The following is a 26,686-nucleotide window of genomic DNA, read 5'->3' as shown; positions in this document are numbered from 1 at the left end:
GTGCTCAGAACAGTCTGTTAATAGGAGGGAGAAGAGTTTATGTACTGGTTCCTCGGCCTCATCACTCAAAGTCCATCCTTCCTGTACAGCATTGACTTTTCCATGAAACCATAGTCCCTATTTTCCATAAACCCCATTTATTACTACTTCCATTTCACAGTTAATTCTCTTAAGTATGCGCTTACTTTTCAAGATGAAAATGATGGAAAAGAAAATCATAATCCATTGTCATGTAGGCTTATCAAATCACAATCCCCAAAAAGAGATCGGATTCCCTACCAAACCTACATCTGTACCTTCATAACAAATTGTTATCAACAGAATCAAATTAAGGACATTTTTACTTTCCTCTTTGTAATGTATGCTGGTATTCATTTTGGGTCCTTCACTGTGAGATCCAGAGAATGTCCTGGTTATATGTTCACATTTTATTTTCGTCAGTAGTTTCTCATGTCTATTTCTCAATTCATGCATCTTTTGCTCAAAATTGTAAAGTTTAAGGAAATAGGACTGAAGAAGATAGTTGGTAATTTCTTAGCGGTAGTTTGATGAAATCATTTCTTGCACACTAGGTAAGTTAGTTACATAAATATTTTAGCTTTGATTTTGTCTGCCTTATGATAAAACCTTTGGAAAATGAACAATTAAAAGTAAATAAAGTCCAGACAGTTAGTTTTGCAACCACTAAGCACATTTCAGATGCACAATAGGCACACATGGCAAGGATTGGGACAATAGAAGATTTCCGACAACTAACTGAGCACCAAAGGGGAAACCTGTTGAAGTGAAATGGACCCTATGAGAAACAGTGACTTGATCAACTCCTGTGCTGACTGCTGATGTACAATGTAATACTTCATCCCTTTTAGTATTTTTGTTGTGTTTTGTTCTAGTACTATTGGTTGAACTCTGTAATTAACACACAATTATTCTTAGGTGTTTAAATTTTAACTGAAAAGTGATTCCTGTTAAATATAAGAGTGGGAATAAGAGACGGAGGTGATGTACAATTTGGGACATGCTCAATTGGACTTGCCCCAAATGGTGGAGTTAGAAACGTGTCAGGGGATTCCAATACAAACCCATCAAGGTGGCACGTACCAATGCCATCTCACTAGTCCAAGTGATCAATTTTAGTCCACAATTGATCACACTGATAGGTCTAAGAGTCAAAGGGATCACACAAACAAGACTAGTGTCTGCTAATACTAACTGATAGAATCAAAAAGGGAGAGAACGATCCATCATGGGAAGCGGGAGACACAGCAGACTCATAGAATGGCAGATGTCCTAAACAGCACTCTGGCCTCAGAATCAGCCCTTAAGGCATTCGGATCTGGCTGAAGAGCCCATGAGAGTATTGTAGGCATGTAAAGCCAAGATACTGTGGCAAAACAAAACAAAACAAAAAAACCTAAATGGAAGATCTCTGCGAGTGAGATCCCAGTGGAAAGAACGGGGCCATCAAAGAAGGAGGTACCTTTCTCTGAAGGGAGGAGAGAACTTCCACTTTGACTATGACCCTGTTGGAATAAGATCAAAGTCGGCAAACTCAAAAGGCTTCCATAGCCTTGGCAACTCATGACTAGAGCCTAGGGAGATTACTGACACCATAAACAAGAGTGTCAAATTGTTAAGTCAACAACAGGAGTCACTGTGTACTTACTTCTCATGTGGGATCTGTCCTTAATGTGTTGTCCAATGTGAAGTAATGCTATAACTAGTACTGAAACAGTATTTTACACTTTGTGTTTATGTGTGGGTGCAAACTGATGAAATCTTTACTTAGTATATACTAAATTGATCTTCTGTATATAAAGATAATTGAAAATGGATCTTGATGTGAATGGAATGGGAGAGGGAGTGGGAGATAGGAGGGGCATGAGTGGGAGGGAAATTATGGGGGGGGGAAGCCATTGTAATCCATAAACTGTACTTTGGAAATTTATATTTACTAAATAAAAATAAAAGATTTCCAAAATTGCAAAAAGCTGTCTTACATTATTGTAAAATAAATGTCTCTACAAATAGGTAATTTAGAATAAAGAAAAAATTATTGAAATGTATCTCACTGGTTTTCATAAGTTTTAGTGCAAAGAACATTTCTTTTAAAATATTGATGACTGACGAGATACTGAGAAACTTAGTTTGAGATGATTTCATAGATATTAATAAACAGAGCAGAAAGATAGATGTGTCATTGATTACAAAGATAGATCAATACTTATTATACCTATTTTATACCTGAGAGAATAAAGAAGTACTCCAGAGCCCAACACCTGAAAGAAAGAAAAGCTACATGTGTTTAAGTGAATTAGAAATTCCTCTGTTTCCAGAAGCATGTGGCCTTCTCACACTTGGTTATAAAAAACATACTGTACAAATCTTATCTAAAGTATTTTTTATATAAAATCCATTTTGCTTTGGGATGAACCTCCCATTCTGAGTCTTTCAATGTTAGAAGAGCTTAAGGTGAGACTTTGAACTCCATACATTTGTCTACTTTTAGCTCCAGTTTGAAGCTCTAAAGCTTTTGGCTAAAAACAAAACAGCAACAGGCTAGAAGCCAAGTAGTTGACATTGGAACAGTGTGGAGGCAAACGGCCTGATATGATGATATACTCTGCGGATTTATTATTTGAAGAATGTCTCTGAATGAAATTTTAAAAGCAATAATACCAGGAGTATTTCTCTCCCTTCAGTGTTAGATAGAATGAAACCTAGTTTTCTTCTATTTCTAGAGTACTGTGCTTTCAGACTCATCCATTGGCACCAGGATCTGGAGTTCAGTGTGTGACTGAAGTGAGTGGATGGGGGTTAATAGGAGAAATTCTATAATGAATGCATCGGAACCATTTGACGTTGTATGCGAGAAATCTCACATGTCCTAGTTAGGAGTGTGTGAAGTGAACTGGACCCTCCTAATGCAATGGCCCCAAAGATTGGGTTTAATCCTCTGGTGTGATTGCTTTCACAAATCTTTTCAAGAGCCTAAGTACCATAAAATACTATCACAAAAGCCTTCATTCCAAAGAATGTGTGTGTCAGCTCCTGTCAAGAGCTCTTAGTGGGGAACAATGTGCCTAACGCCATAATCTAATAAACAAACAGATAATCTATTTCAGTTTTGTCTAAGTAGTGTAATGTCTCTATCAAACTATTTCCTGCACCTTTAGCTCTATTCAGAAGGAAAGGGTTCTGCGTGGGAATGTGTGTATATTTTCTCTTAATAGGAGGGTATTTAGCTCCTGTGACTGGATGTCTTGTTTTTTTCCTTCTGGTAGCTCTAGTTGTTTACTGTGGGAATTTTCCGTCTTGGTAATTTGGTATTTTGCTTGGTTTTTGTTATAAAGCATGGAAATGTGTATGCCTCATCTAAAGAAATATCATTGCCTCATCTCCATCTCAGTTAACAAGGACCGGGTCAGAAAATGTTCACTTGTCAAGCCTTTCTACCAAATCTTTAAATACCCATTAAGCCAAAGAGAATAGGCTATTCCCACAAATCGTGTTTAGGAATCTCTGGTGGGTAGAATTTGGGAGGGTCCAAACCCTGGGTACTTCCCATTACACTGTGGAGTGAATACTCATTTGTCCTATGAGAGAATCACAGGCTAAAAAAATGGGTATAATATCCCTTTTGGGCAATCTATGAATATTAAAAATTTCACTTTCAGTGTGGGAGTAAGATGTGGGAGTTAGGGTCAGTCATTGGGATTATTCGCATTGCCACTTGCTTTTTGCCTGATCTGACCTAAAGTATTTTTTTATAAGACATTTGGTAAGTCATTGCAGTTAAGACAACTGCTCTGCATCATGGGACACTTTCTAACTTTCCCCATTAAAGAATCCTGAATTTCTTGTTGTCATTAATTGGCCCTTTGAATCATGGAGTCATAAACCATCTGTGTTAAAAGGCCAGTAATCTCCTTTTGTAATATTCACATCAAGAGATCTTGTTCCTCCATTTGAATACTCTCAGTGATTTGACAATTTCACGTTCTCAAAACCAGGTAATGTCTATTTAGTTTCCACTAATAAGCCTCAGGATTTAAGACAGATACCCTCCATACCTTTGTTAAGGTTTTTTTTTGCTAGATTATTAGAACAGTAGAGGCTCATTCACTTCATGACTTTATTTGCAGCTGTATTTTTGTCTGAAGTGCTAAATAAACTTGAAGGAAAAAGGTTCCTGTCATCTGGCGTACATTCTGTGCTCTACCTTATTACTAAATTATAATGTTCATTTTCCTCCTTGTATGGCTGTTGACTTTCGCATACTTGCCTTTTAAAGGCATTTCCATGTAAATCGTCAGACAATACTGTACTAATGTTTTCATTCTGTTTGTAAGATTCAAGAACCTGAGTAACTTTCTCTAAATGTTGGTTCTGATGTTGGTGGCCCTGGGCAGCCTCCTCATCTGTCTCGGGCTTAGTTTCCTTACCCATGGAAATGGAACTAAGGAAAGCCGGCCCACCGGGAGAGAATGCAACTACTTTATCTGAAATTCTAACTCAAACTTGTTTCTTGAAACTCCTTAGCCTATACCTAATGGGATTTTTTTTTCCTAAATGTGAGAGTAAGATGATAGTTACAAAAAGAAAGGAACTATTTCTGTGGAATAAAATCAGACTTTTTTTTAAACTTTTATTTAATAAACATAAATTTCCAAAGTACAACTTTTGGATTATAGCAGGTTTTTCCTCCCATAACCACCCTCCCACACACAACCATCCCATTCACATGAAGATTCATTTTCAATTATCTTTATATCCAGAAGATCAATGTAGTATATACTAAGTAAAGATTTCAACAGTTTGCACCCACACAGATACACAAAGTATAAAGTACTGTTTGAGTACTAGCTATACTATTAATTCACATAGTATAACACATTAAGGACAGAGATCCTACATGGGGAGTAAGTGCACAGTGACTCGTGTTGTTGATTTAACAATTGACAATCTTATTTATGATGTCAGTAATCACCCGAGGCTCTTGTCATGAGTTGCCAAGGCTATGGAGGTCTTTTGAGTTTGCCAACTCTGATTCTGTTTAGACAAGGCCACAAAGTGGAAGTTCTCTCCTCCCTTCAGAGAAAGATAAAGATACCTCCTTCTTTGATGGCCTGTTGTTTCTGCTGGAATCTCACTAACAGAGATCTTTCATTTAGGTTTTGTGTTTTTTTTGTTGTTGTTGTTGTTGTTGTTGTTTTTTTTTTTGCCAGAGTGTCTTGGCTTTCCATGCCTGCAAAACTCTCATGGGCTTTTTAGTCAGATCCGAATGCCTTAAGGGCTGATTCTGAGGCCAGAGTGCTGTTTAGGACATCTGCCATTCTATGAGTCTGCTGTGTATCCCACTTCCCATGTTGGATCATTCTCTCCTTTTTAATTATATCAGTTAGTATTAGCAGACACTAGTCTTTTTTATTTGTGATCCCTTTGACTCTTAATCCTATCATTATGATTAATTGTGAACTGAAACTGATCACTTTGACTAGTGAGGTGGCATTGATACAATGCCACCTTGATGGGATTGAATTTGGAATCCCCTGGCACGTTCCTATACTATTAGGGGTAAGTCCTATTGAGTATTTGCCAAACTTACATCTCCTCCCTCTCTTATTCCCACTCATATTTAACAGGGATCACTTTTCAGTTAAATTTAAACACCTAAGAATAATTGTGTGTTAATTACAGAGTTCAACCAATGGTATTAAGTAGAACAAAAAAATACTAAAAGGAATAAAGTAGTAAGTTGTCCTCGACAGTCAGTACAAGGGCTGATGAAGACAATGTTTCTCATAGTGTCCATTTCACCTCAACAGGTTTCCTTTTAGGTGCTCAGCTGTCACTGATCAGGGAGAACATATGATATTTTTCCCTTTGGGACTGGCTTATTTCACTCAGCATAATGTTTTTCTGATTCCTCCATTTTGTTGCAAATGACCAGCTTTCATTTTTTTTTTTTTACTGAAAATCAGACTATTTTAAATTTTTTAAATTTTCGCAAACATGTGGGACTCTGAAGCAATTCTTAAAAAAATGATTTGAAATTCACCAAAATATGTAATGTGCTTCCAGGAGCTCCTGTCTATACTCGCTGCTGTACTGATGAATTATCCCTCTTCTAAACTGTATAGCATTTTATGGTAGCAGGATAATGACCTGCAAAGATGCCCACATGCAAATCTCTGGATCCTGTGAGTGTTAGGTTACATGCAAATGGAAATTGAGGTCACCTAAGTCAGGGAGGTTGTTCTGGCTAGACGAAGGGGCCAGTGTTACTGCAGGTGTCCTTAGAAGTGGGAGATGGAGACAGATGAGGTCTTTGGAATGAAGGCCTGTGAGTAAAGACTCAGCATACCTTTACTGGCTTTGCAAATGGAGGAAGAGGGCCATAAGGCCAGGAATGCATACAGCTTACAGGATCCCCAAAAGGGAAAAAAATCAATTCCCCATCGAAACTCCAGAAGGGAATGCAGCCTTACTGGCACCTTGATTTTAGTCCACTGATACCCAAGACAGAGATCTTATTTATAGACTGTAATATAATAAATCAATTTGTTTTTTAAACAAGAAAGTTTGTGATAATTTCTGGGAGTAACAATAGCAAATGAATACACAGAATATTATTTTGAAATTATCCATTTGTATTTCTCTTTTTCTGTCTTGACAATGAATGCTACAAGAGTGACAATGTTGTCTTTAAAAAAATTATCTTGGGGTCCATGTTGTGGCATAACAGGTTACGTCAGAGCCTGTGATGCTGGCATCCCATATGGGCACTGGTTTTAGTCCTCGCTGTGCCACATCTGATCCAGCTCCCTGCTAATGGCCTGGGAAAAGCAATGGAAAGCAGTCCAAGGTTTAGTCTGTAGCTTTAGCCTGATTTAGTCTTGGCTGTTGCAGCTACCTGGGGAGTGAACCAGCAGACAGAACCTCCCCACCACCACCACCCCATTTCCCTCTCTCTTGTAACTCTGGCTTTTCAATCAATCAATCAATCAATTATCTTCACACAGTTGTTCATTAAAGGAATATTAAACTTCCTTTTGGGATGGGCATTTGGTGCAGAGGCTAAACTACCACTTGGATGCTTACAACCCGTATCACAGTGCCTGGGATCAAGTTCTGACTCCACTTCCAATTCCAGTTTCTGAACACCTGTACCCTGGGAGGCAGCAAGGTGATGGCTCAAGTACTTGCATCACTGCCAGACATGTGAGAGACCCAGCTTGAGTTCCTGACTCCTGGATGCAGCCTGACCCAGCCTTAGCTATTGCAGGCATTTTCGTAGTAAGCCAGCAGATGGGAGATCTCTCCTTGTTCCTCTGTCTGTCTGTGTCTCTCTTTCTTTGTATCTCTGCACTTCAAATGAATTAAGTAAATAAATAAAAATGAAAAAAAAAAAAAACTCTTTCCTGTCGAATATAAGTGAGAAGTTGTATTTACTGAGCATGTACATACTTCATGGCTGGTACTTTCCTAGCTATCTTTTACTTTGAATATTTTCCTTACCTCTTGGAACATTGTTTAACTTTATTGAATTTTAATTTTCTTATCGTATAATGAATTGTTGGGAAATTAATTTTATCCCCAAGTAATATTTTAGTCTGTATAGGCCATACATTGTCACAACTACTCAGTTCTGCTAGTGGAACACAAAAGCACTCAGAGACTAAAAGTAAATGAATGACACTGGCCATTTGCTGGTGAAACTTTATTTAGGAAACAAGAGGTGGGCTGGATGTAGCCATTTGAGCATTGTTTGCTGATCCTTGCACCAGGGATCACCTTATTATATTGTAAATCCTTTCTAATGTGATTATCCCATGAGCTTATAAAGTTGTACCATAGTGTTGGTTAAGTCAAAGACTTGCCACTAGGACTTTAAGAGGTAACTCAAGTGAGTGCTGGGCCCCCTCGTGAGAAGCAGCATAGCACTGCAGATTCAAGTGCCAGGAGGAAAGCAACTGCCACCGTTTCCTTGGCCAACAGACTTGGGACAAATGCTCTTAAGGATGAGACATAGGAGATCCTTGAATGCCAAGGCTGAGCTCACTGAACTTGAAACTCAGAGAACTGGAACTGCTGTTGGAGAAATAAAAGGGAGCAATAAATCCACTGTGCTCCGGAATGAAAGGCCTTCCGAGGCAGCAGGCCAAATGAAGCAGGAGGAGGGACCAGGTTCCTCACTCAACTAAATTCTGTCTTTGGGCAGGCAGACCAGGTCTGCTAAAATAACAAGGTGCTTGGACTTCTGCCCAGAACACGTCACCAAACTTTGCAATTTGGGATTGTCTTCCATCACACGACCTCCTAATCTGAGGCAGTGAAGAAAGCAAAATGAATGAAATGCAAGGAATGAGCACCTCCCTAGAGAGAGACCTTGACTTTTCCAGAGAACTTCTTACTTTTTGAACCCTATTCTATTTCAAAACCATTAAGTTCTTAAATGATGAACAACCAATAGATTTTGGAGGTCTTTTGAACTTTGCCATCAAGGTGGAACTTAACCATTGTTGATGTGGGAATATGAATTGATGGATAAAGGTGTTCCAAGAAGATTCCCTCCAGATCTAAGTAGTGGGCACTGGGATGTGTCTGTTTCTGACTGTCTGGTTGGGGTTGTGTGGTTGTGCTTGTTTTGACTTGGCTGTATCAGTGGATTTCGAGTGACAAAACTGCCCTCTTTGGTATGTTTCAAGAGCTTGTTTATGTCTTGCAGATTGTTCAAGAACAGTTTGTCCATTAAGAAAAAAAGGGTGACCTCGTAATCCTCCCAGACCCAGGGAGATGTCGGGTTAATCAGTTGCAGAAGAGCTTGCTGTGCCAAGTCAGTGCTGCCTGAGGGCTCCTCGTGGTGCCTTTCCAAGATCTCTAAACATTCCGGGGAGGACACACTATTTGTTTGTTCGGCTGCTAGGACTTCATTTTCCTCTTGTTTTGGTTGTGCTGTTGCCTTTTTTCCTCTTGCTCTTTGACTTTACTCCAAAGCCTTTAGAACCGGGATATGGGAAGTGTCACGTTAAGACTGTAACATATCCTCAGTAGTACATTTTTAAGTACATTTTGTATTTGAGCTTCTGAATACTTATGAAGAAGAGATTTATGGTTATGTCCCAAAGAGAATTATCTCACAATAAAAATAGTTATATTTATGTAAGACATTGTGGTTTTAGGAGTAGTTTGTCTACTTTGGTCTAACCCTGAGCACTATAGGAAAACATTGGATAAACAACAACAACACTCAGATTTTATCATTTGCCGAAGGTCACACAAGTAGTAAATGGTTTATGTGTGGCTAGCGGTGGCATATTTTAATAGCCCATGAGCATTCTTTTTTCATTCATATATCTGCTTTAACTGCAGCATTGATCAAGAGGGTATTCCTTTTGTAGGAAATCATCCCATGGGAATGCCAAGAATCTCCATCTGTCTTTCAGTCTCTGTTTAATTCTCTGTTTCCCTCTCTTGCTTGCACATGGGCACATGTACATGCACATATATACCGCATAGACAAACATTTTGAGATCAGTAGTCACTCAGTTTCTCAAGTTCTTCCTTTAACGACTAATGTCTTTGGCCAGAATTCAACTTGTGGTAGTTGTCATAACATGCATATAACCACTTAGCAAATATTTTCTCAATTCTTCTCCATCTTAGCTCTATGAAGCATTGGCTGATATGTGGTAGGATAAAGTCATGTATCACAGATGGTGTCTGCCTTCAAGGAGGACAAAGTGCAGTGGGGTCATGACATTTCCTAAGGTGAACCATGATAAGTGCTGTAGAATTGCTGTAGACCTGGGTCTGCAAGAATAGCTTGGGTTCAGATATGATAAAGAGGGAAGTCTTGTTGGTGACAAAGTTGTGAGTAAATTCTTAGAATGGAGGAAACTAGAGGAAGTAGTTGGTCAGATTACAGTTTATTTGGCATAGCAAAAGTGAGCATTCTGAAATGCTATTAGCAGCAGTCACCTCAAAGAATCTGTGCTTCCAGAGTTTTCCAGAGGGTGTGTGGTGAACAGAGCCTGCTACTCATGGGAGGTCCACTCAGTTATAATATGTCTCCTATCTATTGTGTGTTTCTGTCAAATCTTGGGGAAACCCTGAGCAGGACCTTTACCAACCTTCCAATACTCCCAAATCACAGTTCTCAAAAACTCCAATGTTATTGCCAAAGAATCAATTAGCCACATAGGTGAGGGTCTGTTTCTGAGATCTATTTTATTCCCCTGGCCTATGTGGCTGTATGCCAATACCACATTAAGTTAACTGTAGCTTCATGATAGGTTGCAAAATCAGGAAGTAAGAGTCATCAAAGTCTGTCCTTTTTGGAAATTGTTTTGGCAATTCATAGGATCAATGGAAGTTTTCAGTTTGGCAATATTGTATAAGATCCATTGAAAAGGACCGGACTGGGAAGAATGGAGACCATTGAAGGCATTTCTTTTAGTCTAGATATTATATATATATATATATGCACACATATATATATAATATACACACATATATATATATATATACACACACACAGTATTTTGCTGGCAGTAGAGATGGAGAGCAACGAATGCATTGGGGAATATTGGTAAATTTTTATATGTGCTGTGCTCCGTGTGAATGGTTGGGACACTAGACAAAGTGGTTTACAGCTTTTTTGATTGGGAGAATTGTGATGAAGTTAATAGACAGGGGACATAAGAAATCAGCACGTCTGTGGGTTAGCAAATCTGAACTCAGTTTTGCACATGGAGTACTAGGTGCAGTTGGGAATGCTCAGCCAACAGTCAGAAATGCAGACATCAATTCAATGAGCGCCATGATTATGCAGAGTATTGTGTTGCTTATAAATGGCACATTTATTTAGAATGCTTTTTTAATGTAATGCATTTATGGTTACCATGGTGGCAAGAGCTGAAGAGAGGGAAGTGGTTAGAGACTGCCATAAAACGAAATCTGGTTAAAGGCACATTTATAAAGCTTCTGAACCTTGCCTTAGCTAAGAGTAAACAGCGTGCTGGGTAGCTGTTGACATGTGTTTTATTTTGAAGTGACTGTTATTACCGTGGTCTGAAATCCTTAGCCTTGATCTCTTGGAGCCTCGTGTTCCTGTTCTCCAGCTGAGAGAGACTAATTCACCATCTTGTGTTGTAAACACTCACTCATTTTTACTGATTACACCTCCAATGATTCTCAAATCACTAAAATTACTAATTGCTATTCCTTACACATCAAAGAGTGAATCTTGAATAATTAACCCCAAATAAAATTAGATGAATTGGCCCTTTTAATTAGAGTCCCTGCTGCTGTTTGTTCTGAGCTTCCCTTTCTTACTGTTAAGAGACTTTTAGAATGATTAAAACTGTTTAAGACTTAAACAGCCAGTGACCTTTTAATACAATATAAACCCATGAAAGCAATATTTCAGCTAGCAGGTGGTGAAGTAAATTTTTAGAGCAAGTACCTGTCAGCTCCAGTATTCCTTTGGAAAAAAAAAAAAGAAAAAAGAAAACTACATGCCAAAAAACAACCACCTTGCAATGAAACGAGTGTCTTTATTTGATTATTTTTAAAGCATTTATGCATTTGCTAAGCTTCAGACTTGATGAAATAAATGGCAGGGTTGAAGGAGAGTGAGTAATGGTTGGCATCATTTTATATAAATAGTAACAAGAATTTCTCAGGGAGAAGAATTTGGAGTGCATTAGGAGATGAAGACTGGAGACATCACAGCAGACCGGGCCGCTAGCCCTGTGTAGCCATTCCTGTCCTCCCAGATTCTCTTGAAGCAGGGAAACGGGCCCCAACATCGGGGAAACAAGGACGTTTTATGGGATTTGATTGCTGCTAATCATGGAGCCTGGATTACCTGCCTGCCCATGCTGCATGCAGCTTGGATTTTGCTGCAGGCCTTGAAGGTGTTCCTACGCATCTATTCCAAGTTCCCTCAAGAGTGAGAACCTCTTTCTTGTTTATTGTCTGCTGTGGTTTTAGGGCAGAGCAGACTTCCTGCCATTCCCACAAGGTCTTAGTTTCTCACACTCACGCTGCCATGTGCTGGGGTAAGTGTGTCCTCCACTAGAAACTAGGAGATTTGGGTCACAGTGGGTTTTTTTTGGTGTGGTTCTATATTCTTTGGCTATTTCCTTTGACCACACTGGTGGAAAATTCTGTATCTGTAAGATAAAATTATTGGACTAGTTCAATGGCTTCTTTTTTCCCTTAAAGCTTAAAAATATGATTTTAATTTCATTCTGAAATAATGCAGACTTTACAGAAGGGTTGGAAAATAATGACAAGGATTCTCATTTAGTCCTCGCTCCGTTCCCCAAACATTGGCATCTTGCACAGCCTCAGCAGATTTACCAAAAACCAGTGACTGACATCAAAATAGCACTACTTGCTAATAAATAGACCCTGTTCCAGTTTTGTCAGTTGCCCTGCTTGTAACCCTTCCCAAATCTAGGATCCTATCCAGAATCACATATTACATTTAGTGGCTGTGTGTCCTTAGTCATCTTTTTTTTTTTCTTAAAGATTTATTTATTTATTTGAAAGTCAGAGTTACACAGAGGAGAGGCAGAGAGAAAGAAAGAGAGGGAGGAAGGGAGGGGATCTTCCATCTGGTTCACTGCCCAGTTGGCCACAATGGCCAGAGTTGCACTGATCTGAAGCCAGGAGCCAGAGCTTCTTCCAGGTCTCCCACTCAGGTGCAGGGGCCCAAGGACTTGGGCCATCTTCTACTGCTTTCCCAGGCCATAGCAGAGAGCTGAATCAGAAGTGGAGCAGCCGGGTCTCAGACTGGCACCCATACAGGATGTTGTCACTGCAGACGGCGGCTTAACCCCCTTTGCCACAGCGCCGGACTCCCCTTAGTCCTCTTTAATCTTATATAGTTCTTCAGTCTTCATGGAGGGCGGTGAAGCTTAAACAGGGCTTCACCTTAGAATTATCCAAGAAGTTTTTCGAGATGCTTGTGTTTGGATACAAAGATTATCATTTAAGAATTTTTAAGTGGTTCTGGCCATATGTAGTAGAAGAAAATGCCCCAAGTTCTGTTACACGTTCCTACTTAAAAGTCACATCTCTTTCAATACCACAAGCTCTAACATTTTGAGATTTTGCTATATGATATCTTTCCTCTCCTCCCTCATTTTTCTGCCCTGACTCTACCCCCACCACCCCTTTCATAGGATGAGATCTGACTCCCCCAGATTCCTGCAGGATTTGGAGGAATTTCTGGATATGGAGACCGTTAAGACCTACTGAGAGCTCTTTTACTGCAAAACAAATGTCAAGTATAGTTCAGAGGGTTACTCTGCTTCTGGAGATTGGGGAGCCCCCTAACTAGGTAGCAACCTAGAAGTAGGAACTCAGTTCTCGTACTTTGCAGACATACTCATAGCAAGATAATTTATGAACAAGCAAACCCCTGTTGGATGGCTACTTTAAAATTGATGCTGTTAACTATTCACCTGTTACTATCATGGAGAACCTGTGGTCTACAAGTATTGTACAGTGTTTTTCTTTTGCTAATAATTGGAAAAGAGCAGAGTTGATCATGGGGGAAAATGTATGTTCATTCTATCCGAGCTCAATTCTGTTTATTGTACAGAGATTTGTTACTAATTATTTTTAATGTTTTTATTTTTTAACTTGATAGTGGGAGGGGGGAAAGGAGGGAAAGAGAAGGGGAGGGGGAGAGAAAACCATGTCATCTGCTATTTCACTCTGCAAATGCCCATAATAGTGGGAGCTGGGCCAGGCTGAAGCTGGGAGTTGAGGACTCAACTGAGATCTCCCATTGCATGGCAAGGACCCTATTGGCTGCTGCCTTCCAATGTGTGCTTAGCGGGAAGCTGGATTCAAGAGCTGGAGATGGTTAAACCCTAGACACTCCAGTGTGAAATGTAGGCGTCTGAACCACCAGGCCAAATGTCCTCGCCCTAGTAATCTATAACAATTGAGTTTTTACTCTTTATTGAGGATCTCCCATGTGCTTTAACCTCTGTCTGTAGAGAAGAATACACCAGACAGATTGCTCTCCATGGGTTCTTAGTCTAGTAAGGAAACCAATAGATAACTACTTAGATAAACAAACTACAGCATGTGCTCCGCTCAAGATAAATAAGGAAAGAACAATGCATTCCCCTTGGAGATGAGGAGAGTTTACTCTATAGCCAACTATGCCAGGAGGGAAATAAGTCAAATGACTTATGTAACATGTTGCTACTGTGAACCCATACTCATCAATCTCCACGCTGTCTTTGGAGGAAGGTGTGTTTCAGGACTCTTTGGCCACTTCAGGATAATGTTCCATCTCTAATGGTAAAGAATGTTGTCGAAATATCCTATCAGCACACTGATACTTGTGTGCCAGATTCTTTTGCAAGGGTAGATTAAGACTTTTTATTTGTTTTGTTTTCCCTGCACATCACCCCATTCTCTATCCACAACATGAATTTTTAATTTTAATTTTTAAACTGAGAGAATTTTGCTTTTTAGCGTTGGGGCTAAAGATAACTCAGTGGTTGGTAGAAGTTGATGTATTAAGCTTAGGTCAATGCCCTATTTATTTTGGATGCCCATCTTTGAAAGATAAAATATATGATGTGGTTTCTTGTTTGGATAGCAATTACTGTGTTTTTGTAAGACAAATGACACTTAGTGGATTCAAAAGTACTATTTTGTTCTAGTTCTTTCATGGAACCAGACTGTCCAAATAATTTATATTATTTGAAAACTATTCAATGTTTTCTATTAAGAAGTAGAATTATTATCTACAAATGGAAACATGATGTGATGGAGAAATAGAATCTACTGAGATCTCTTAATTGGAGATCTCAGTTTCACCTTTGTACCAATTTATTTGCAATTAAACAAGAGGACTGTCAAACTCAGTGAAGTCCCAGAGAGTCTGTATTAACTAAAAATGGAATGAAAGTGTCCAATCAAGATGTCATCTACTTTAAAGATAATTCTTCTTGCTTTAAATTTGAGAATTTCAAAGAACATTTCAAGCTATTTCAAAAGATGACAGAGACATTAAATTTTGGCTTAGGTAAATATAGTGATGCTTTAAAATTAAACATGGTTTGAGTAGAGTCTCTGATTCATTTTAGAGTATCTTTTTTGTTTTTTATAAAAAAATTCATGCCTGTAATTCATATTTATTGTATAATAATTAAGCCCAAAGGAGAATTAAAATTAAAGAATGGCACTTGGGGCCAGCAGATGAAAGACCTCTCTCTTTCTCTGCCTCTCCTTTCTCTGTGTAACTCTGACTTTCAAACAGATAAATAAATATTTTTTACAAAAATAATAGTACTTGCCCAATCATGAGCTGTGTATAACCTGTTAACAGACTATTTAATACACAAATTGGGCCATATTATAAGTTCTATTCAATAACCTCTCCTTCCCTCACATGACATATCAGAAACAGCTTTTCATGTTCTTTCCCCATATACTACTCAGTGACTCCCTTCCTTACTACATTTAATTCTTTGCCTAAATACTACCTTAGTGAGGTGTCTTTGAACCCTTTTCTTTAAAACTGCAACATACTGCTAGTCTCCCTTCCTTGCACTAGATTTCTTTATCATACTTGTCACTATTTGATATTCAGCATGTTTCATCATTGCTTTTGTGTTTTAACATTTTATTTTTAGCTACCCCAAAGATAGAGGAGTGGCTTTTTTGGGGGGAAGAGGGTGTCTTCCATCTGCTGGTTCATCCTCCAGGTGCCAGCACCAGCCAGGGCTGGGCCAAACTGAACAAATTCAGGATCCTGGAACTCCATCTGGGTGGCAGAGACCCAAGTACTTGAGCCATCATCTGCTGTCTTCTAGGACGCATTAGTAGGAAGCTAGTTCAGAAACAGTAACGAGGACTCGAATGCGCACTCGGATATGGGATTTAGGCATCCTTAGTGGTGGCTTAGCTCACTGCACCTCAATGTCTGCCCCCATTTATTCACCTTTAAACCATCCTTCTGCAATACCGTAACTCCAGGAGAGGTTGCACTTTTCATTTTATTTATTTATTTGTCCTCCCCTTGTTTATGGGTACTCAATGAATAAAGGTACAGATGAACAACATTTTGATGACTGCCCAGTTTTCCCATGTGTGACTGGCTGTAATTTATTTCCCACTAGTACTGGATTGATAAACATTTTTTTCCCTCTATATTGCAATGTGATGACTACTTAACACACTTTGACGCATGCTCTTCAGTTACTTCTTTGGTAGGATGATTTGTTAAGAGTAGTATTGGTAAATTAGGCTTCATAAAATTTTGAAGGTTCTTGATACCATGTTGCCAATGTTTCTTGAGAAAAGTTTTATCTAATAACATTTCCACTCATACCAGTAGTATACAAGAGAGCTGTTTTGCCTATTTTATTGTTGATACTTTGTTTCATCGCTATTTTTAATCCAGCAGCTTTCATCACTATTTATTTGTTGATTTTTTATTTGAGAAAGGAATTCCCATTGCTGTTTTTCTCCTGAAATGCTTGCAGGGACTGAGGCTAAGTGCAATGTGGGTGCCTGGAATTTAGTCTAAGTCTCCCATGGGAATGGAAGGAACTCAGTCACTTGAACTAGCACCGCTGCCTCCCAGAGGTCTCAGCCAGAGGAAGAGCTGGAAATTGAAGCAGATGCTCTGCTTTGGACATGGGCACCTTAACTGCTGGGCTAAATGCTAGCCCCTTGCTACTATTCTTAATCTTAGTCTTTCCTTTCAAATTAAATGTCTTGTTAGAAAATTAAGTACACTCACAATTAATAATTTGTTTCTCAGTTGAATAGCAGAAAAAATGTAGGCAATTTTCTAATGTATACTTATATAAATAACAAGGGCTTAGAATCTAAAAATGTATAGCATTGAAACAAAAAAAAGTCACTTGGTCTAGGCTACATATCTTCTTATTTACAGAGACAGATGTCATTCAATGGGCTATGTTGTTGCTATTTTAAGGACAAGGAACCAGGAATTCCCAAACCTTGCCCTGAAAATTATCACTTTCTCCAGTGAGTTTTCAAAGGAACTGTACATTCAAGGGGCAGGAGCAACCCAGGAATCCAGAAATGTTATTAATAGCTCCACGAGTGCTTGATCTGCGTCTGGGGTAGGGGTCTGTGATCACACTGAGATGGTACACACACTGGCTACAGGAATAAGCAGGCTTTGTATCCCATCTCTGCTTCACACCATCAGATCTTTGGAGCCAGCATGCTCCGTGAGCTGTGACTGCAGTCTCACATGCTGGTTCTCTTTGAGTCGAGAAGAATGCTCCAGAAAGCTGCTGGCTGGTCTGTCCTGGGAGCCAATAGCTGTGCAAGTCTGAAGCAAGAGGCATAAGAGAGATGTCTCGGTGTGACCCTCATTGGGTGGGAAGTGTCATTATGCTCTTAGGACTGTATATATGAAATAAATGCAGTCTGTTCCCATTATATAAATTTTAAAAATTAAAAAATAAAACCAAGACCCTATGGTAGTAGATGGGTCAGATGAATTGGCAGGCCTTCTTTTACAGAAAGGAGAGCAGAATGGGATGAGACAAGAGTGTGAAAGGACATCATCCATGATAACACACTGTGTAAATGTGGACAGTTTCTGTCCTATTGTTGGTTACAGTGGATGGTGAGTATATAGGTTGAGGAAGCTGAGAGAAGTGATGCGTTAAATGGGATTTTCCTCATTTGTTATCTTGGCCTCTGCTGTATCTCAGCATTTCCTGGTTTTAAAAGCTTTGCTTAGATAAACATTTGAAGATGACACATTTCTAGGTACTGCAAATTTGTTTTATTTGGTAGATAAATATATACTATATGATTTTAAAAGTATAAATAAGTAAAATAATGACATAAAATTGTGCAAATCAATAAATATCCTATCAACAGAACGCAAGACAAACACATGATCATCTCCATAGATGAAGAAAACAGTAAAGTTCAGTATCTCTTGATAAAATTTCTCAACAAATTAGATATAGAAGGAATATATATCAGCTAATAAAAGCTATAATACATAATAAATCCACCACTGGTATCAAATTGAATCGGGGAGAGGTGAAAGTGTTCCCGCTAAAGTCTAAAAGAAGAAAAGAATGTTCACTTTTATCACTTTTAGTCAACATAGTACTGGGAATCTTAACAGAGCAATTAGCCAAGAGAAAAAAATAAAATGCAGACAGATAGAAAAGGGGAGAAGTCAAATGGTTCCTCTTTGCAGATGACAAGATTCCATATAGAGACATAAACCCAAAGATTCCACCAGAAGACTGTTAGAACTGATAAATGAATTTAGTAAAGTTGCAGGACACAAAGCAACAAACAAGTCACTAACATTTTCTCTTTTTTTTTCCAGAAACCTTTTATTTAAAGAATACAAGTTTCATGCTTTTCATAAATACAACTACTAACATTTTTTACACTTGATGACAGCCTTGATGACAGATTAAAGAAAACAATCCTATCCACCATATCTACAAAAAGCCTACCTAGGGATAAATTTAACCAAGGAAGTAAAAGAGCTCTACAATGAAAATTATTAAACCTTGATGAAAGAAATTAAAGAAGATGAAATAAAATAGAAAGACAACCCCATATTCATGAATTGGAAGAATAGCTATTATTCAAATGTACAGACTATTCAAAGTAGTTTATAGATTCAATGTAGTGTCCACCAAAATACAATGGCATTCTTCACAGAACTATAAAAAAATCATAAAGGAACAGAAATGACCCTGAATAGCCCAAGAAATTTTGAGGCAAAATAATAAAACTTGAATCATCACCATACCTGATTTAAGAAGTACTGTAGGGCTGTTGTCACCAAGATAGGATGGTAACTATAGAAACCCACACATGGACTAATGGAAGAGAACAGAGATGGCAAATATACAGCCACAACCAACTGATTCTTGATGAAGGTACCAACAATATACATGAGTGTAAAGGCAGGAAAAACTGGGCATTCATATCTAGAAGAGTGAAACTTCTGTCACTCAACCCAAAATGCATCAAAGACCTAAATGTAAGAAGATACTAGAACAAAACATAAGGGAAACACTTTGAATCATCATGCAGGCAATACTTTTCTGATTAAATTCTCAAACCACAGGTAGCAAGTACAAAATAAGTAGGGTTATGTTAAACTAAGGAGCTTCTGCACAAGTCAACAGTCAAGAAACAACCTATAGAATGCAGAAAATATATATGGACTAATCTGACAAGGAGTTAGTACCCAGTAAATGTATAAAGAACTAAAAAAACCTCAACAACAAAATAATCTTAATAAAATAATAGGAATAGGTTTCTTGGAAGACTATTGATGCCCAACAAGTATATGAAAAATGCTCAACATCACTGAACATGTGGGATATATAAATCAAAATCACAGTGAGATGCGAATCATATCATTTCACTTCAAGTGGAATAGCTATTGTCAAAAAAGCAAAAAAAAGGACAAATTCCAGCAAAATGCAGAGAAAAGAACACTCTTGCACTGCTGGTGGGAATGTAAATTGTTATGGCTATTACAGAGAAGAGTACAGAAGTTCCTCATAAAATGAGAAGTAGATCTAATATATGATCCAGCTGTCCCATTTGGGGGTATATAGCCATAGGAAATGAAATAAGCATCTCAAAGAGATATGCACCCCCCCATTTCTTACAGAATTGTTCACAATAGCCAAGATATGGACTCAACCAGAGGGACAGATGAATAAAGCAAATGTAGTATTAAAACACACACAATATTATTCAGTCATTAAAACAAATCAAATACTGAGATTTATACCAAAATGGATGGAAGTAGAAATTATTATGTTCAGTGAGATAAAACAGAGACATAAAACTGAATACCACAGGTTCTCCATCATATGTGGATGCTTAAAAAGATGACCTCAGTGTAGGAGAGGATAGAATGGTGACCACTAGAGGCTTGGAAAGGTAGAGAGAAAGGGGATAGAGGCAAGATAATGACCACTAAAATACGGCTAGTTAAAAGGAATGTGTTATAAGTTCCAGACCTTAATAATATTAATGCAGTTTAAATAATTTATTATATATTTGATGAAGAATCAGAAGAGAGGAGAGGCTGGTGCTGTGGCATGGTAGATAAAGCTGCTGCCTGCAGTGCCAGCATTGCATATCGTGCCAGTTTGAGTCCCAGATGCTCCACTTCCAATCCAGCTTTCTGCTATGGCCTGGGAAAGCAGTAGAAGATGGCTCAAGTCTTTGGGCCCCTACACCCACATGGGAGACCTGGGAGAAGCTCTTGGCTTTTGATTGGCCCAGCTCCAGCCATTTGGGCCACTTGGGGAGAAAACCAGTGGATGGAAGACCTCTCTCTTTCTCTCTGCCTCTCTGTAGCTCTGCCTAATAAATAAATAAATGAGGAGCTTGAAGACTACAAATATAAATAGGAAAACAAAAAATGTTGATTAACTTCATGATTTTAAATTGTATACATTTATTAAAATATTGTACCCCCTTAAATATATATAATTATTACCTGTTAATTATCAGCTCCTGTCCTGACTTTAGATGTACAATGTAATACAATGTAATACTTTATCCTTTTTAGTATTTGTTGTTGTTGTTGTTGTTCTAGTACTATTGGTTGAACTCAGTAATTAACACACAATTATTCTTAGGTGTTTAAATTTTAACTGAAAAGTGATCTCTGTTAAATCTAAGAGTGGAAAAAGAGAGGGAGGAGACGAACAATTTGGAACATGCTCAATCGGACTGGCCGCAAATGGTGGAGTTAGAAATGTGCCAGGGGATTCCAACACAATCCCATCAAGATGGCATGTACCAATGCCATCGCACTAGTCCAAGTGATCAATTTCAGCTCACAATTGATAGTTCTGATAGGTCTAAGAGTCAAAGAGATCACACAAACAAGACAAGTATCTGCTAATACTAACTGATAGAATCAAAAAGGGAGAGAAAGATCCAACATGGGAAGTGGGATACACAGCAGACTCATAGGATGGCAGATGTCCTAAACAACACTCCGGCCTCAGAATCAGCCCTCAAGGCATTCAGATCTGGCTGAAGAGCCCATGAGAGTATAGCAGGCATGGAAAGCCAAGATATCATGGAAAAAAAAAAAGACCTAAATGAATGATCTCTGTGAGTGAGATCCCAGTGGAAAGAACGGGGCCATCAAAGAAGGAGGTACCCTTCTCCGAAGGGAGGAGAGAACTTCCACTTTGACTATGACCCTATCGGAATAAGATCGAAGTCAGCGAACTCTAAAGGCTTCCATAGCCCTGGCAACTCATGACTAGAGCCTAGGGAGATTACTGACGCCATGAACAGGAGTGTCAAATTGTTAAATCAGCAACAGGAGTCACTGTGTACTTACACCCCATGTGGGATCTGTCCCTAATGTGTCGTCTAAAGCGAAGTGATGCTATAACTAGTACTGAAACAGTATTTTTATACTTTGCGTTTCTGTGTGGGCACAAACTGATGAGGTCTTTACTAATTATATACTGAATTGATCTTCTGTATATAAAGAGAATTGGAAATGGAAAAAAAAAACAACCTGGTGTTAAAATGGAAATAGCATAGAAAATTAATTAATTTGAAAAAAAAATTATGTAGGATCTCTGTCTTTAATGTGCTGTACATTGCTATTTAATGCTATAATTAGTAATCCAATGGTAGTTTTTTCACTTTGTGTTGCTATATGGGCAAAATGTTGAAATCTTTACCTAATATATACTAAACTGATCTTCTGTATACAAAGAGAATTGAAAATGAATCTTTACATGAATGGAAGGGGAAAGGGAGCGGGAAGGGGGAGGGTTGCGGGCGGGAGGGAAGTTATGGGAGGGGGGAAGCCATTGTAACCCATGGGCTATACTTTGGAAATTTATATTCATTAAATAAAAGTTAAAAAATATATATATATAATTATTACCTGTTAATTATAAATTAGAGAAAAAAAACTATGTGTACAGAGAATTAAGTTGTCTTCCCACTTGAGTTTTTCATATGGAAAATTCAGCTTCATCCCACTATCAATTTCTTGGTATTCCATTCAAAACACACTCCCTCGTGATATGTTTATATTCATTATTATACAAATGATAACATTAACAAACTTAGCTCTTAAAATGCTGTGCTATCCATCAGAATATTTTTATTTTTATGATTGTTAAAGATTTATTTATTTGAAAGGCAGAGTTAACAGAGAAGGACAGCAGAGGAAGAATCTTCCACACACTTGGTCAGCACTGCGGCTCACTAGGCTAATCCTCTGCCTGCGGCGCCGGCACACCGGGTTCTAGTCCCAGTTGGAGCGCTGTATTTGCTCCTGGTTGCTCCTCTTCCAGGCCAGCTCTCTGCTGTGGCCCGGGAGTGCAATGAAGGATGGCCCAAGTGCTTGGACCCTGCACCCGCATGGGAGACTAGGATAAGCACCTGGCTCCTGGCTTCGGATCGGCAGAGCGCGCCAGCTGTAGTGGCGATTTGGGGGGTGAACCAACGGAAGGAAGACCTTCCTATCTGTCTGTCTCTCATTGTCTTAACTCTGCCTGTCAAAAAGGAAAAAAAAATCTTCCACACACTGGTTCACTCCCCAAATGGCTGCAACTGCTGAGGCTTGACCAGGCCTAAGCCAGGAGCCAGGAGCTATTTCCATATCTCCCAGGTGGGTGGAAGGGGCCCAGGGACTTGTACCATCTTCTGCTGCTTTCCCAGGAGCATTAGCAGGGAGTTAGATTGGAAATGGAGCAGCTGAGACAGGAACCAGTGCCCACAGGGGATGCTGGTGCTGTAGGCGGCAGCTTTACCCAGTGCGCTGCAATGCAGGCCCCCCTTCAGAATTCCTACACTAACTCAGCATGATGAAGACAATAGCTCTAGCTCTACCACCCACTCCATGCTTTCCTCCTAAGGACCCATTTTCTCATCCTTGATCAAGTTTATATGTATTTTCTAGACATTTCACCTTTCATCCACATTTTTTTTTTTTTTGACAAGTAGAGTTAGTGAGAGAGAGACAGAGAGAAAGGTCTTCCTTCCATTCGTTCACCTCCCAAATGGCCACTATGGCCAGCGCTGTGCCAATCTGAAGCCAGGAGCCAGGTGCTTCCTCCTGGTCTGCCATGCAGGTGCAGGGCCCAAGCACTCAGGCCATCCTCCACTGCCCTCCTGAGAGAGCTGGACTGGAAGAGGAGCAACTGGGACTAGAACCCAATGCCCATATGGGATGCTGGCGCCGCAGGTGGAGGATTAACCAAGTGAGCCACGGCACCGGTCCCCTGCTCCACATCTTCTTTAAGTGTGAGCTCCACTGAAAGCATGTGGGAAGAAGCCTTTGATGAATGAAATAGAAGACATGCAAACTTTGGTCTGAATCGGTACTTAACCTAGAATAATTATTGTGAGATTATCACTAGTGCTTTTAAAGATCTGCCTAACTATGCCTTGAATAGACGGTCTTCCAGTAATTTCTTTAAAACATGCAATCCCTTTTCATTTTCTGTTTTTCTATTTCTGCTTTTCACCCTCCGAGGATTATCAGCAGCTTCTGTGTCACTGTATTTCAGTTCTTTTAGAGAAGTAGACTTTTAGACTTCAGAGACAGGCCGTTGATCCTTTTATTCTGTGACCATTCTGCTCTTACTTTTGGGCATGTTTATGCAGCTTTCGTAGGCCTCTGTTTCTGCTTTATAATATCTCTAATAATTTGTCCCATTCTGATGCTCTGATATTTCTGTTTGACTTAAGAAAATTTGATTAAATGTAAGAGATTCTCATTGATTCTCTTTTTTTTTTTAAGATTTTATCTATTTATTTGAGAGGTAGAGTTAGACAGTGAGAGGGAGAGACAGAGAGAAAGGTCTTCCTTTTGTTGGTTCATTCCCCAGATGGCCGCAACAGCCAGAGCTGCACCCATCTGAAGCCAGGAGCCAGGACTTCCCCCGGGTCTCTCATGCAGGTGCAGGGGCCTAAACTCTTGGGCCATCTTCTACTGCTTTCCCAGGCCACAGCAAAGAGCTGGGTCAGAAGTGGAGCAGCCGGGACTAGAACCGGCGCCCATATGGGATGCCAGTGCCGCAGGAAGAGGATTAACCTACTGGCCATGGCACCAGCCTCTCAATGATTCTCTTTTAAAGTGAGTGTAAAGAAGACAGAAGTCCTGATAGAACATTTGAACCTAAAAATTCGGTAGTCATGTCTTCAGCAATGTAGACTTCCTCTGTTGCATCACTTATGATCTCATTGTGCTCCTTCTTCTCACATATTATGCCTTCTAAAGGCAGAAAAGAACTTGGTGGACAGTTCTTTTTACTTAGTAATATTCAATATTTTTTCCATAGGGAATGTGTCCATGTGAAAACTAAGCAAGTTTCTCAATCCTGGTTGCACATAAGACTAATCTGGATTTTAAAGGACTATTGGCACCTTACCCTCCTCCTCATACCTGTTCCCTCACTTGCAAGATTCTGAATGAATTGGTGTGGGGTGTAGTCTTAGCATTACCATTTTTGTACAAACTTCCTTGGTGATTCTAGTGTATAGCCTATGCTTAGACACACTGGAGTTAATAATGGTTATGGGACTTGCAATCCTAATAAGGAGGACAAAGTATGTCTCCCAATTTGTACACTCAGAAATGTAAGAAAAGCAGAAAGTTTTCTACACTAGGTAATGTAAATTATCGAACCTTTCTCATCCCGTAAGTCTAAAATGTGAATAATTGTGAGACTTTGCTTAATGCAGTCCTTCTCATGTATGGTCTCAGACCCAATAGCATCAGAATCATCTGGGGTCTCATTAGAAATACAGATTACTGGGCCTCTCCCTAGGCTTACTGAATCAGAATCTCTAGGAGTAGGACCAAGCAGTCTGTAATCCTTCCAGAGATCCTTTTGAATGCTCTAGTTTGAAAACCATTTGTCTGGTAGAGGGTTGTTATATGAGTGAGAGCTCAGGAGTGGATGTCATGAAGTGGTTAAATCACAACTTAGCTATTCCCTTCCGTTTCAGAGGGCCTGGTTTGAGTCCCCACTACTCTGCTGTGGAACAAGCTTTCTGCTAATACCTACCCTGGGTAACAGCAGATAATGGTCAAGTACTGTGTCTATCACCACCCACCTGGGGAACCCAGGTTGAGTTACCAAGTCCTGGCATTTGGCCTTGCCCAGCCCTGGGTATTGTGACCATTTGGCAAGTGAACCAGCAGATGGAAGCTCTCTGTCTCTCAAATTAAGAAATATATTTTTTAATTAAAATCTAAAATTCAACTTTATTAAAATTTTTAAAAATGAAGAAAAAAAATCTTAGCATATTTTCCAGTGGATACAGAGTCCCAGAAACAGAATGCCTTAGAGGGAGTGTGCATGACTGCCTGGTCATCTGATTTTTGCTGTGGGCTAGCCATGATGGCTTTTTGTTACTATTCTGATCCTAATTGCTTAAGGCTATCACTGTGTCCAGACTTCCATTCGTAGACACTTCATTTTAGAAACCTGGTAGAATGTTTTGATACTATCCAAAAGCAACTCATTTAATGGTGGAGGCTACTGCACGCCTGCTGTGTGTTAGATGGCTGGAATGCAAGGAACAGCCACTTACCCATAAATGGAGAACACTTCCCCAAAACATACAAGGAAAATGATGAGCAGAACATGTTTAAAAATGAGTTGTGGGTTTTCCAGCAGAATTTTTCTTTTTTTTATGTTATAATAATTTTATTAATTTCACCAAAATTCCACAATATTTAACACCAAAACCAAAAGAAAGTATAATTTTTCCCCAGAAACATTTTATTTAAGGAATACAAACTTCATGCATTTCATAAACACAACTTTAGGAACATGGTGATTCTTGCAAAGATTGCTTCAAAGAATTCTATTCCATGAACCATACAGCTTATGAGCCTAGTGTGTGTGTGTATGTGTGTGTGTATGTATCAAAGATTTGAGAGATTAGATTTGACTCTTTTCTAACTAACTTCAATGTGCTGTTCTTGTTAGAGATGTTAGGATTTCTTGCAATGCCAAACTTCTTTGCTTCTTGCTGCAATAATATATAATTTCTAACTTGAAAGTTGTTTATTTCAGTTTCTCCTCATTATATGGACATCTTTTTAGATTAGTCTTTAGCAAATCATATTTTAGCCAGATATTCCTTTCTTGGAAATCCTAATCCCTACTGCATGCATTCAAACCCTTTGCTAAATGTGCAATGCTCTGCAAAGCTTAATTTCTTCACTTCTCTAATTTTTATAATCTGCTAGTATTATTTTATATTCCCATATCTTTGCCATATTATGCCTTGTTCTTTATTCTCTATGCTCTGGATTTTTTTCACTTCTATGACTGTGCCTATATGGTTCTCTTTCTATTTGGAGTGGACTTGCCCTCAACATCATGTTTAAGGGCAACTCTATAGGCCAGTGAAATCTGCCTTGTTTCTCTACCTTTGCACCAAATTTAACTTTATTCCCAAATGTATGGTTGTATTTCTTCATAAATTGCATCTTGTCTTATCTTTATTTGTGTACTCATTTTGCCCCTTCTACCTGACTAAAAGTGTATTGATTGCAAGCACCACGTCTTGTATAATTACTTCATCCCTTCCCCTTCTCTGCTCTTCCTAAATGTACTAGACCCCTGGAGACTAGCTGTTATGCCAGTTCTGC

The 26,686-nt window shown here is 39.0% G+C and overlaps 1 protein-coding gene across 11 annotated transcripts in view; it reads left to right on the top strand.

The window, feature by feature from the left end:
- Nucleotides 1–26,686, top strand: part of LPP (LIM domain containing preferred translocation partner in lipoma) — a 742,983-nt gene that overhangs the window by 300,867 nt on the left and 415,430 nt on the right. The gene's annotated exons all lie outside the window — the stretch shown is intronic.

This window comes from Lepus europaeus, chromosome 2 (assembly GCF_033115175.1).
Source record: "Lepus europaeus isolate LE1 chromosome 2, mLepTim1.pri, whole genome shotgun sequence".
In the NCBI taxonomy this organism is placed as follows: Eukaryota; Metazoa; Chordata; class Mammalia; order Lagomorpha; family Leporidae; genus Lepus; species Lepus europaeus.
Note: the sequence above shows the minus strand (reverse complement) of the source record. Positions and strands in the feature narration are given on the sequence as shown.